The following is a 13,223-nucleotide window of genomic DNA, read 5'->3' on the forward strand; positions in this document are numbered from 1 at the left end:
GTTACATTTTCTCTTTTATCTCTAACCACCAGTCCCTTCCTGATGCTCCTCCCCACAGGTGTATATTTTAGTTGACTTGACTTCTTCTTGGAAATTAATTCTATAGTTTGTACCTACCATAATTTATCTTTTCTTCTTGAGTTTGAAACTGAAAATTCCAACTCACTGGTAGCATAAATAATACTGGGAACATCATCCTTGTACATATACCTTTATAGGGTGAGATTATAAAGCCATAGGTTACATGCTTATTTCATTTTATAAAATTTTGCCTAATTGTTCCCCAATTTGGCTATATAGGTCAATACTTGACTTTTGTTTATAAAGATTCCTCTTAATCTCTACAACCATTTGGTATATTTTGGCCCTCTAATTTTTATCAATTTGATACATAAAAGATAGTATCTATTTTTTGCTTTAATTTTACTTTTTTCTGATAGCTAACAAAGCTGAGGATTTCTTGATAAATGTGCCTGTCATTCAGTGGCCATGATGTGTGAAGGGAACATACAGAGGCAGGGTCTATTGCAGGTAAAGGACACTGAAGGGGTCTAGGTTATGGCCTGGTTCTTATGATAATTACTAACATTGAAAGTAAACACATATTGACCCTAAGAGATGAGGTGTGCTCTGTGGCAGGTTGGAGGAAGAATGGAGCTGCCCCAGAGTTCAAGTCCTATACAAGAACCAGGTGTTTTCAGAAGACATAGTCTGGGCCCTGAAATAGAAGCCTGGAGAGTGAGACCTTCAGACTTGAGAAAAGCAGAATTCCTGACAAGGGCCAAGAGTTGTAAAGCCAAAGGTCATTGCTTCTTCCAAACCAATGGGAAAGTGATGGGAAAGAGTGGCAGAAGAGACATGTCTCTTTATGAAGATATAAATTATTCTCAACAGCAGAGGAAATTCAGTAAATGTTATCGTATGAATTTATGACATGTTCTCAAATACACATCTGTATACCAACATACATTTCACATATTTATGTTCATACATAAGTAAAATAGTACTAATAAGATATACTATTTATTATTTGAGACGAGCATTGTTCAAATACTAATCCTGTCAGTTACTGCCTTATCATTTCCACCAGAGAGATTTTGTAATGCAGTATTCCCAGACACATTAAAGAATTTCCTTTGTTTAATACAAGTCACCTATCTTCTAGTTTTGGTGTCAAGTGCAAAATATAGAAATTCAAGTTAAAGATAGAGTTTGCAATGTATAAAAGGAATCACCATAGGCAGTGGATTGTAGCAATCCTGTAGTAGTCCTATGACTACTAGCTGAGTCTTTAGAATGCAGTGATGTCATCCATAGGTCACAATGTACTGCCGAGGCCTTAGTGATGACTTGCAACAGACCTGACGACATACTGAACACTAGTCAGGACAGTGATTTGGTGAAGAGATAGCCTATTGAGTGATTTATTATTATTGAACATACAAATTTCATTCTTTGCCATCATCAGGTGTCTCTGAGATAAGAGATTCAGAAAGAAAGGTACCTGATTTGAGTAACTCTCCAAAGAGTTGAATTATGGAGCAGAAAGCAAAAAGGAAACATCTGGAAAGCATACACTCCCTCCAAACTGCAGAGATGTCAACAGGTATGAGTTAGCATATTCTCTGGGAGAAAGCAGGAGTTGCCTCCAAAAAAGGAGGAAGCTAGGCTTCCTAGATGTGGTAGAGGAGGAGAGGAGAGAGAGAAAGAGAGGGAGAGAGGAAGTGACTGAAGGAGGGAGGGAGAGATGTATGCTTGTATGCTGCTCTCCCAAAGGTCCAGGTAGTCTGAGAGAAAAGAGAAGGTTCAGATGACCCAGGTACTTGTCTCAGTGTCGTAGGGCCCATGCTACCTACATAAAGTCATTCTGTGTGACTCTGACACAGACACAGTGATTGGTTAGTCTAGACTAATTTTTCTTAAAAAATTCATTTCTCTTTATTTGACTTCGGAGGGTATTGAGGAAGTAAATGATGTTATGATAAGTTTTCTCCTTTTAATGAAGAATGTGGCTCATAGAGGTGAGGGAAACATTGAAAAAGCAAGTTTGAGCACTTAAGTACTACTTGTACAGGGAATGGGAATATATAGTCATAAAGAATTTACTCAGTAGTAAAAAACAATTGTTTTGTTTCAGACTATAAAGATGTAAATGCGAGGCTCCTATGTAAAACGTAAGAAAGAAACGACACACACACACACACACACACGGCACACAAAACACCATTTAACTGGGATGGTTGAATCAAGGAGATGGGTTTTGGCTCTTCCTGGAAAGTAAGAAATCAGATAGCTGTGGTTGCCGTGGAGATTAAAACAAGTTACTCTTATGAGGGAAGACAATTGCTCTGTGGTAGGAGGGCAACAGACTGGAGCCAGCCCCAAAGTTCAAAATAGTGGCTTATGTTCCTGAAGAGAATCTGATATTTCCAGCAAAGTTTGGAGGCTCTGCATATTTGGATAGTCGCTTGGAGAAAGGCCTGGAGTGTGAGGCTGTCTTCATTCTGCCATCAATAACATTAGTGAATATTCAAATATGTTATTGAGTGTAAACTATCAGACATGCAAAACACATACTCACACCTGTTTATGTATACACACATAAAACATAAATAAGCCAGAGGAAGGTAAATATTAATATCTAACATAATTGCCCACTTACTATGTACCAGGTCTTATTTTTTGCCTCTCAAAACACACCACACCCCAAATTTTTAAAAAATTGTAATTTATTTTAGATTGTACATGTTTATGGGGTACAGTTTATTATTTCAATACACGCATATATTGTATAATCTAATCAGAATAGTTAGCATATCTATCACCTAAACATTTATCATTTCTTTGTGGTTATAATATTCAAAGCCTCTTTTCTGGCTAGAGAATATTCCCACTGATTACATTGCACAGCAAAACCATATAACAATAAACAGCAAAATACACAAATCCATAATCACAGGACATGCAATGGACATGAATAGATATGTTTCCAACTAAGACACAGACATAAAACACACATACAATTCCCACTCAAACAAAACTAACCCCATATTCCCATTTGCAAACACCAAATCAATCACCCATTAAACTCTAAGCCAATTTTAAACAACACATTATGAATTTATACACACCAAGCACACTGCATTCACCACACAAAATTTTACTGCAATGTGTGCATAATACACATGCCAGACATATTCACAATACTTGATTATTTTGAACAGTTAAATGATATTGGTGGGCCTCATTAAGGTTTGAAACAGGGACAGTGACATAATAAAGTTATGAATAGTTTCTTCAAAAGAAAAATACCACTTGTTTTCTTTGAGGTTGTGAAACTCTAGGATCTGGGATGCAAAGAGTGAAAGTGTGAAAAATGTAGAGGAAGGCAAACTACCAAAACTCTTAAGCAAAGCTGGTGGGAATGAGGAGACTTGAGGGCAAGATCAAGATATAAGAACAGCATATTGAAGTATACCAGTTCCCTGCCCAAGAGAGGGATAACTGTTCACAACAAAATAAGTATTCCTGTGTGTGTGTGTGTTGGGAGGAGGCAGTCGTATGTTGGAGAGAAGAATGGTAGGAGGAGAGCAGAATGGAAATTGCGGTTTTAGCTGTAAGCTCTTGTCTCTGCATGGAACTCTGTAGGTTCCTCAGGAATTTTGGTTCCTCAGGAATTTTGGTTCCTCAGTGTATAGAATTATACCCTGGACACAAAGAACTAGATTGTGAGAAGGTCTAGGCTCCATATGAGTGGATTTTCAGAAGAAAAGTTTGGCAAAATAATGGAAGTCAATAGTTCTATCACTTCATGAATCCTGACACAATCAGGGACACAGCATTAGTGGATGGTATGCAAACTAATCCAAATGGAGGATGTCTAATCCAAACTCCAGCACTCTGATGATACAAATGTTTTCCTGTACATGTGTGTGAGGGTTTTTAGCAGGATATAGATTTTATTTTCAAAGAACTCATAGGTCATGTCTGTTCTTAGAGCTAAGCACATAATTCAGAATATTTGTCAGTTGAACAAATGAATGAAACAGACACCCACTAATCTTTATAACCATTCTTTCATTTTATGGGAATCTCAAACATACACAAAAATGACAAACAATCTGGGTACTCTTTGGAGGACAATACACTGGTCCATGAGGCAAGAGATAAAAATTCTCAATAAGAGTATTTCTCTTGTGACTCCTCTTTACCCATTCCTTCTTATGCTGGTAGGGAGAAAGGTAGATTGGTAAAGACTAGGCAGATCAGCAGAGTAGGAATCTGAGCATACACAGAAATCCAGCAGAAAATCTCTGCTCGGACACTGATAGAAAGGAAGGTATACTTTGGACACAGTCATAACCTCCCCCTCTCCTCCTAGCTGAAAAATATGAAGGTGGAATTAAAATAAATGAGGATAAAATGTGAAGGTACGATGTATATTGAATTCAAGTTTCTGAAAAATAAAACAAAATAGTCAGACAGACATGATCAAAGAAATAATGGTTGAGAACATTTCAGAACAGTTAAAATTTTTAGATTTAGGAAACATAAGCTTACGGTGAAACAGGCACAATAAATCCACACCTAAGTTTGCCATACCAAAAATATGTAAACCTAATAACAAAGACATTAAAACAACTACAGAGTAACATGAGAATATCTTCTAAAGAGTGATTTGTCACACAGTAAATTATTCAAAAACAATCAAAGAAACGTAATGACAACAGTATGAAATAGTGTGCTGACAATGAAGGACAGTCTCAATCATACACAAATAAAGATGAAATAAAATCATTTGAAGATAAAAACCAGAGAAAGGGGTAAAAAGCACTAATGGAAAGAACCTAATCAGAAAAAGTAAACTGAGCACAGAAGAAGCATGACAGCCAGGAGCCACTGGTGAGCTAAAACACTGGTAAGTCTGTAACTGAATATAAACAAGCATTCATGATTTAAGCACCAAAAAATAATAATCGCTTACTCAGAACTGATAAAAGAGGTGTAATTTAAGTATTGGATGAAATGAACATGAGACAGTGAATGGAAGTTAAAGTATTCTCAGCTGCTCATTTTGCTCCAAGAAAGGGTAAGGCCATTGACCCAAATAAGCAACTCTGCACTCAGGAAAGTAGGGAAATTAGGTAAGTAGGGCCTACTCGAGAAAACCCCTAGCTCAATAGAGAGTATGTGGCAATCCTTAATTTAAGGTTGATGTGTTTACTTATTTGCTATTAACTGCTATAACAAATCACCACCAGATGAGTAGCTTAAAACAACATGAAATTATTCTCTTACAGTGTTGGAGGTCAAAAGTCCAAAATACATTTTATGTGGTTAAAATCATGGTATTGGTAGGGCTGGTTTCTTCGGATGCTTCAGAACTTCCTTACCTCTTGCAGCTGTGGGGGCTTCTTGCACTCCTTGGTTTGCAGCCCCTTTCTCTCTTTACTTAAACCTATTGCTTCATGTCACATCTGTTTTCCTGCCTTTGGCCTACTTGCCCCCCTCTTATAAGTATTCTTGGGATTACATTTTAGATCCAGCCATATAATCCCAGATGATCTCCCCATCACAAGACTCTTAATGTAGTCACATTCGCAAAGTCCCCTTCGGCATATCAAGTAACAGTCACAGGCTCTAGTGATTAAGATATGAATATCTTGCCAGGGAGGGGGGAGTTGTGTGTGTGCCATTATTCAACTTTCCATAACTTTCAGGCAATATGTTAAACACAACAACATATGTATAGTCAGCTAAGCAAATATTAAAATATGATGTTAACTGCACTCTACGTGACATCGTAATTTCAACATACACACTACAAGCAACTTCATAAAGACAACATACGTATATTGTGTCCTTCCAGCCTCTGACACCTGGGTGATACTAAAAATTATTAAGTAATTATATTTTGGAGTTTTGGCCAGGAAATGGACTGTGGTCTCCAAGCATGTCTGGTACATAGTGAATTATCAAGGTTGAACAAATGGGTAAATTATAGTAGATATGTCTTTATTTTCCATTTGATTTGACAGAAATCGGGCATTTGCAGACGGATGATACACACCCTTGTCGTATTCCCCAGAAAGAGCAGAAAACCAATTTTAGCTCAAAGTTTTTTTCCTTCTTCTCCTCGGAGCCTGAGAATACTCGTAAGTAGAGATGTCTAAACTGGAGATAGGGTTGGAGAGTAGGGAAAGGAGATGGAAGCATGACTGTGAGATCTGGCTGAGATCTCCTCTCTACAACTTGATGGGAGATCTAAGTTGATACAGTCCATTCCCAGACCACAGCAAAAATACAAATTCTTCTACTTCTCCTTTGGGAGATGCTCATTATATCTACATAAAACAAAGTCTTGAGATTCAAGAGAATTCTTGAAAAGGACAAGTGTCCAAAAGTGCAAGGGTGTCAGAGCAGGGATGCATTTAAGAACACAGAACCCTTCCAGAATGACAGTTCTTGTCAAAGAAACAGGGAAGACTCACTCAGTCTGAACCTCAGAAGTATAACACTGTAGGTCACAAGTGTGGGCAGGTCTCTGACAAAGAGAAAGGTGGAGACTGCAGTATCTAATGAGGAACCAGTGGATTCTACATTTGCCATCAAAAGGCGGGCAAAGCTCCCTAGCTCATGTCCCCTCATAAGGCAGAAGGTTTGAAAAGGGACCTTAAACTCTGGCCTCTTACAACCTCCTACCCTCATTAACACACATGAATTTTACCCCGTCATGTCCAATTATCCTCAACACCATATGACCTCAGGCTTATCTCTGCAAACTCTCATCCCTTCATTCTCCTTTCCTTACTCCCATTGCTTTATACTCCCAGATAGACTTGTAAACTCATGTCCTCACACAGTAAGCCGTCATACCCTCATTTCTCAGCACATGTATTATATTCCTCAAATTTGCTTTCTCGTAACTTCATTTTTACAATATCACAATCTCTAACTCACAGAAATAATTCACTTGTAGAACTCTTGATTTCACATTAACAAAGCATGAAGGTATCGCAATCTTATACTCCTTTCTGAAACTCCTTTCTCTTCCCAATTCCTTGGTCCCTTCACATAATCACACTATCTAGGAGCTCACATGATCTCCCTTTATTCATATGTGACATAACCATTTATAACAATTCCATTGTCTCTTCAGCTCTCACAAAATTACTCGGATCCACACAGTCCCTTATATAAACCAAAAAGCTATTATACAACTGCTTGTATTTAAATACCACATGACATACAGTTCACATAACACATGGAAGATGAAATACCTGTACATACAGAAATGTTGCGAGTCACCCAAACACATCACACTCGTGCTACCTTCATTTACTATGACAATTTGACCCCCATACTGACTACATGATATTTTTTAAAAAAACATACTAGATATACAGACATGTATATACACCAGACTCTACTCACCAAACATGACACTCTAATTCTATGTAGAGCATATACCACATGTACTGAATGTCACCATCTCCACACCACAATAACACACCAGACACTCTATAGTAACCTAAGAGGCAAATCGAATGTATTTTGAGAAGTAAAAGTTTGGTTATAGACTTAATCAAGGTTTTTAAACAGAGGATAGCACTTAATGTGTTTATGAGTTATTTGATCAGGAACTAGAATTTGCCTATTTATTTACTAAAGCTTGTGAATTCAAAGTTACAGGCCTTTCCCTTGGAAATATAAAGAGGAAGTAAATGGCAGTATTTCATTCATTTTTATAGCTGAGTAGTATTCCATTGTGTAGATGTACCACATTTTCCGTATCCACTCATCTGATGATGGACATTTGGACTCTTGGCTATTGTAAAGAGTGCTGCGATGAACATTGGGGAACATGTATACCTTCGACTTGATGATTTCCATTCCTCTGGGTATATTCCCAACAGTGGGATAGCTGGGTCGTATGGTAGATCTATCTGCAATTGTTTGAGGAACCTCCATACCATTTTCCATAGAGGCTGCACCATTTTGCAGTCCCACCAACAATGTATGAGAGTTCCTTTTTCTCCGCAGCCTCGCCAGCATTTATCGTTCAGGGTCTTTTGGATTTTAGCCATCCTAACTGCCATTTGCAACAACATGGATGGACCTTGAGAGAATTATATTAAGTGAAACAAGTCAGGAACAGAAAGAGAAATACCACATGTTCTCACTTATTGGTGGGAGCTAAAAATTAATACATAAATTCTCTCTCACACACACACACACACACACACACACACACACACACACAAAAACCGGGGGGGGGGAGAAGATATAACAACCACAATTACTTGAAGTTGATACGACAAGCAAACAGAAAGGACATTGTTGGGGGGGAGGGGGGGAGAAGGGAGGGAGGTTTTGGTGATGGGGAGCAATAATCAGCCACAATGTATATCGACAAAATAAAATTAAAAAAAAAAAAGAAAAATAAAAATAAAGAAAAGAGAAAAAAAAGAGGAAGTAAATAATAAAATGGAATTTTCATATGTTTAAATCCATGGTACAGGTAGAGTTGATTCAAAGAATACACAGATTAGGGAAAAAGAAAACTGCTCAAATGACTCTGAATATACTTATAATTGGGAAGGTTCCAAGATAGGCTTTGAATGAAGTGAGTAGAGATTTAAAAAAAATAACTTAGTCGGGGGCCCTGTGTGAGCAGAGAACACTAAGAAGGGTGACACCACTGGCCAAGCCAAGTGGTAGCTGTGCCAGTTAAGAAGTAAGCACCCGAGAAAAGAGCTGTGACCAACGTTGGGAAGTACATTCTGGAGCTGCCCCAGAGATCCCAATGGAGTCTTCTGCTCAAGCTCAGAAGTAATAAGTTATAACAAGGCACAGGTCCTGCAGAGCTCTAGCAAGAGACGCCAAAATAGCAAATATCTGGGAGAGGATACTGCAGGCAAGAAAGGAAAGCCAGTGGGTTTTTTTTTTCCCCTGTGGAAATTCTATTTGAGAAAGCAGCAGGACTTTCATAAGATAATCTCAGGTGACAAACTGAAGCATTTTACCTACAACGTACCACAAAATTATTCTTCGTGTAAACAGAAGTAGTAATAACATATATATGTGTACCTTCCCATGTGCTGGACAAGATTGTGAGCCTCTGATTCACTGCACAGAACAAATACACCACTCATGGGTGATCCAGCCCACCCAGACACATCATTCCAACAAATATTTTTGTATACCTAGATTTTGGAAATTTGAACAGTAACTAGATTATAACCTTTGTGAGGATAAGTACCATGTGTTATTGTACATGGTACTTCTTGAGTGTTTGTCAAATGCAAAAAGGTACCACACATCTGATTTTCCCTCTCTTTCCTAGGAATCATAGACTCAGATGAAAACACTCTACAGCCTGGACCCTCTGGGTTGACCCAGGCCCACAGCCAGACAGCAGAGGACTCAGACTCAAAATACTTATCCTCTGCCTCTTTTGAAGACAAGCTTGATCACAATGGTATGGGGGTAGAGAAGATGGGAAGCTAAGAAGGAATCATGTAGAAAGAGGACAGAATAATGACCTAGAATTGGAGCTAAGCTCCTTTGCTCAGCAATCCCTTCTCCCAAGGACTGCCTAGGGTCTGTGTTTCCAATCAATGGGCAGAAATGTACCATGTACTCTTTCTCCTTTGGAAAAGGCTCCTAAATGATATGGACAGGAAGATTAGAAACCCAAGGGAAATCAGAAGCATATTTCCAAAAGAGGAGTCTGGAGCAAGTCTGTGAAGTCTTCATTTGAACACCTCTAGCATCAGGCCCATTTTCTAGGGAGCCCTCAAAAAAATTTCATCTTTGCATCTGTATATCTAACTATCTAGCTACCATCTAACTATTTATATCTGCACCTCTCTCCATATATACCTTTCTATCAGTGTAGATATCAGTATAAACAAATAGATACACATACATAATTCTTCATAAATTTGCACTTCATATCCCTTATTTGCATAATTTCCCATGAATAAAATTGAGCCAATAATAATAATAGCTAAACTTTAGTTACTGCATATTGTATTTTAGGCAAGGTTCATGGTTTCCAGTATTCTGTACACATCCCCAAAAATATCACATACAAGATATCCAATCCCACTGACATCCACCACACATACATTTTTAATAACTGTTATTCACTCATATTTTGGAGTTTTGAATGGGAAAGTCACCTAAGTTTCTGTGAAAGCAAGTCCCATGGGCAGTAATGATGCCCTACACAATATATCCACTTAACATATCTTTTTTGTGAATGTACAAAGACCCCAGATTATCCCTATCTCAATGTTGTTTTCTGCTTTTTAAACTTTATTCCCCAGAATCCTGCAAGTCTCAAGAGAATGTTCCTGAGATAAGTGTGGTGGTCCCAGCCCAGGATCAGGAAGCAGGCAGAAATTCCTCTGCTTCTGAACATTTCTCCTTTCTCTCCTCGGCAAGCGAGCTCATTCTTGTTGATGAGGATGGTAAGGGAGATGCAAAGGTGGGATCTGGGCTTGGGCAGGAGATGCCCTGAGCTGCTCAGCCCAACTCCTACTTCACTTTCCCCTTAAAAACGGGAAAGGGCTTTGGGGCAGAGGGTCTAGGACTGAAGCCTCTGAGGAGGGACAAATACAGAGGGAATGTGCCTTCAAGAATAAGACAAAGCTCCTCAGCACAAACTTCCCACAGGTGAACACTGGGACAGCTGTGGGTGAGGCAGCAGGCAGGGCTGACAAGTGCACGGGAACTCGATCAGAACCTTCTGCCTCAGATTGGCACAGACTCAAGTTCACAGACATACTCACACACACTTCTTCATACCGAGTATGGCCCGTTTCTCCTTTCCTTTTACTTATTCTGTCAAATACACATCCCTTCACTCTCCATCTTTCTCATTCTCCAGTAGGGTTACAGAGATACACCCTCAGCTCCTCATTCCTGCCCACAATCATTCTCACACTCATCCCTTTATACACTAATCCTATAAATACTTCACATTCCCTCTCACATACAACCTGTTTTAACTCCCCCATGCTAGACCAGACTCTAGAAAACCCATATGCCCTGAAGAGAAGGCACTTTCATGCAGTGCTTCTCACCCATGTCACTCTATCCACAAGGCCCTAAGAACCTCACAAAGCAGCACATCCTGACAGGAGCATGCACCACTCCTGCACTTGTTCACATGTCCTGTCACACCCCATGACACACACACTCATCACCATCCACTCTTACCAGCACCGTAAACACTCCCCAGATATGTTCTAGAACATATACACAAGTCCATGAGACTACACCACACACTTGTTATCTACACAGGTGCACTGAGTTCACACCTCAAATAGCACATAGCACATGCAGAATTCTGAGATATATGCATGTGCTTCTGTTCCCCATGTCCTTACATGGGATATTCTCATGGCCATCTTAACTGCTGCAGATTTCCCACATACTTATTGAAGTTTTCTTATGTTTAAAATTTTATTTCCTAGGAATTCATTAATTACCTCAAGATGTCTCCTGCCTTGGATCCTCTGAGATGTCTCAAACCCAGGATTTGGAGCAAAGGGAGACTTACTCCCCCTTACCATGTATCTCTGTTCTTTCCTACTTAACCAATATGCCCTTTATGTCCTCAGAACATAAGGAAAACAAAAGGGCCATGAAAATTTCTACATGCATGTCCCAATGAAAAGGGGTGTGGCTGTCTTGTCAGATACAGAGGAAGGACTGGAGCCCCCACAAAAGACAAGAGTAGAAGAAATGACCTTTCCTGAGAATATCAGTACAAAAGTCACCATCTCTGACATGTCTACAAAGGAACTCTTAACTGACAGTGAGTGCAGCGTGGACAGCAAAGCCCAAGAGGAAAGGGAGGAGGAGGCTGACAGCCCAGCAGAGCCTCCAGCTCTGGAGGAGAGTTCCAGGTCCAGGACACTGGAGATGCTGGACAGTGCCTTCAAATGCACGGCCTGCTGCCGGGTCTACCCCAGTTTGGAGGTTCCACAGGTGCACGTGGACCATGGGGTCCACGATGGCGTTAGCTGCCACACTTTCCATCTTGCCTTAGCCTGGCTAAAGAGGAAAAGGAATGGGAAAGGGAAGGAGAACAAAATCAAGATGACATCATCTGTATGCAACAGGGAAGGACACGTGGATGTGGAAACATCCTCATGCACATCAACAGACTGATTTCAGCCCCTAAAAGAGGTGAAGCAGCCCAGACCCTACTGAGGGAGCTTCGTCTTCCCTAAGCAGCCATATTACCCACTTTATTTCCACATACATACCTCCCACCACACCACCAATAAGATTAGAGAACCCCTTTTAACAATATCCATGCTCTCCCCAGAAGGAAGGACAATGTGACAAACCACACCATGCAGAAGAGCAAAATGTTCTCTTACAAATTAAAGAACAATGAAGACCAGTGTTTCATCTTTCCCACTAGAGTTGAGAAAGGGAGACTCACTGAAAATCAAAACTGCCATGGACTGTGCTACAGGAGAGGTTAAGGCCCCAGGAGTAGGAAAGAGTCTCAAAATACTTGGGATCCAGGGTCCTGAAAAAAGTTGGGATCGGTAGCAAGGAAATTGACCAGAGATACCTCCCAATAATCATTGTGGTGAAGAATTTCCTTCAGAGGAATATACACGTGGATGTGAAACACTTGACTAATGACAATGTAAGGAGAATGGGTCTTACCCATACCCTACAATGGGAAAGGAGAAAAGGCCTGTGAAGCAGTTCAGCAGAGCAGAGGAGTCTGGCCCCACCATTACTGGATAAAACAAAGTTCACAAGACTCACAGACCCTCTAGAAACCTGGCCTGAATCCCTTCCAAGAGGCACAGGACAAGGCAGAGACAAGCCTCTGTCCCAAGGATGGGTTGATGTGCAGGCCAATCATGGTCCTGCCCTTTCCCTTGAAGTGATTGAGATATTGCTGTCAATTTCATAATTTTCCTGCTTAGGAGAAGATTGCTGAGAAGCTTCAAATGAGTCCACAAGGAGTGGAATTCTTTTTTTTTTCCCCCTTGGGAAAAAATTTCCATGGTGTACTAAGAAGCAGGAGTGAAGGCTGTTTCCTCCCTCCCAGGATATTTCCCACGTGATGACTTTCATCCTCCTGGGTCTTGAAGGGACAAAAAATTCCTCCCTCAGCAGCTTTCTTTTTCTGAAGGCAGGAAAGCTGAAAAATGGTGCAGGGACACAGCAGTACCTCTAAA

Source organism: Cynocephalus volans, chromosome 2, assembly GCF_027409185.1.
Source record: "Cynocephalus volans isolate mCynVol1 chromosome 2, mCynVol1.pri, whole genome shotgun sequence".
NCBI lineage: Eukaryota > Metazoa > Chordata > Mammalia > Dermoptera > Cynocephalidae > Cynocephalus > Cynocephalus volans.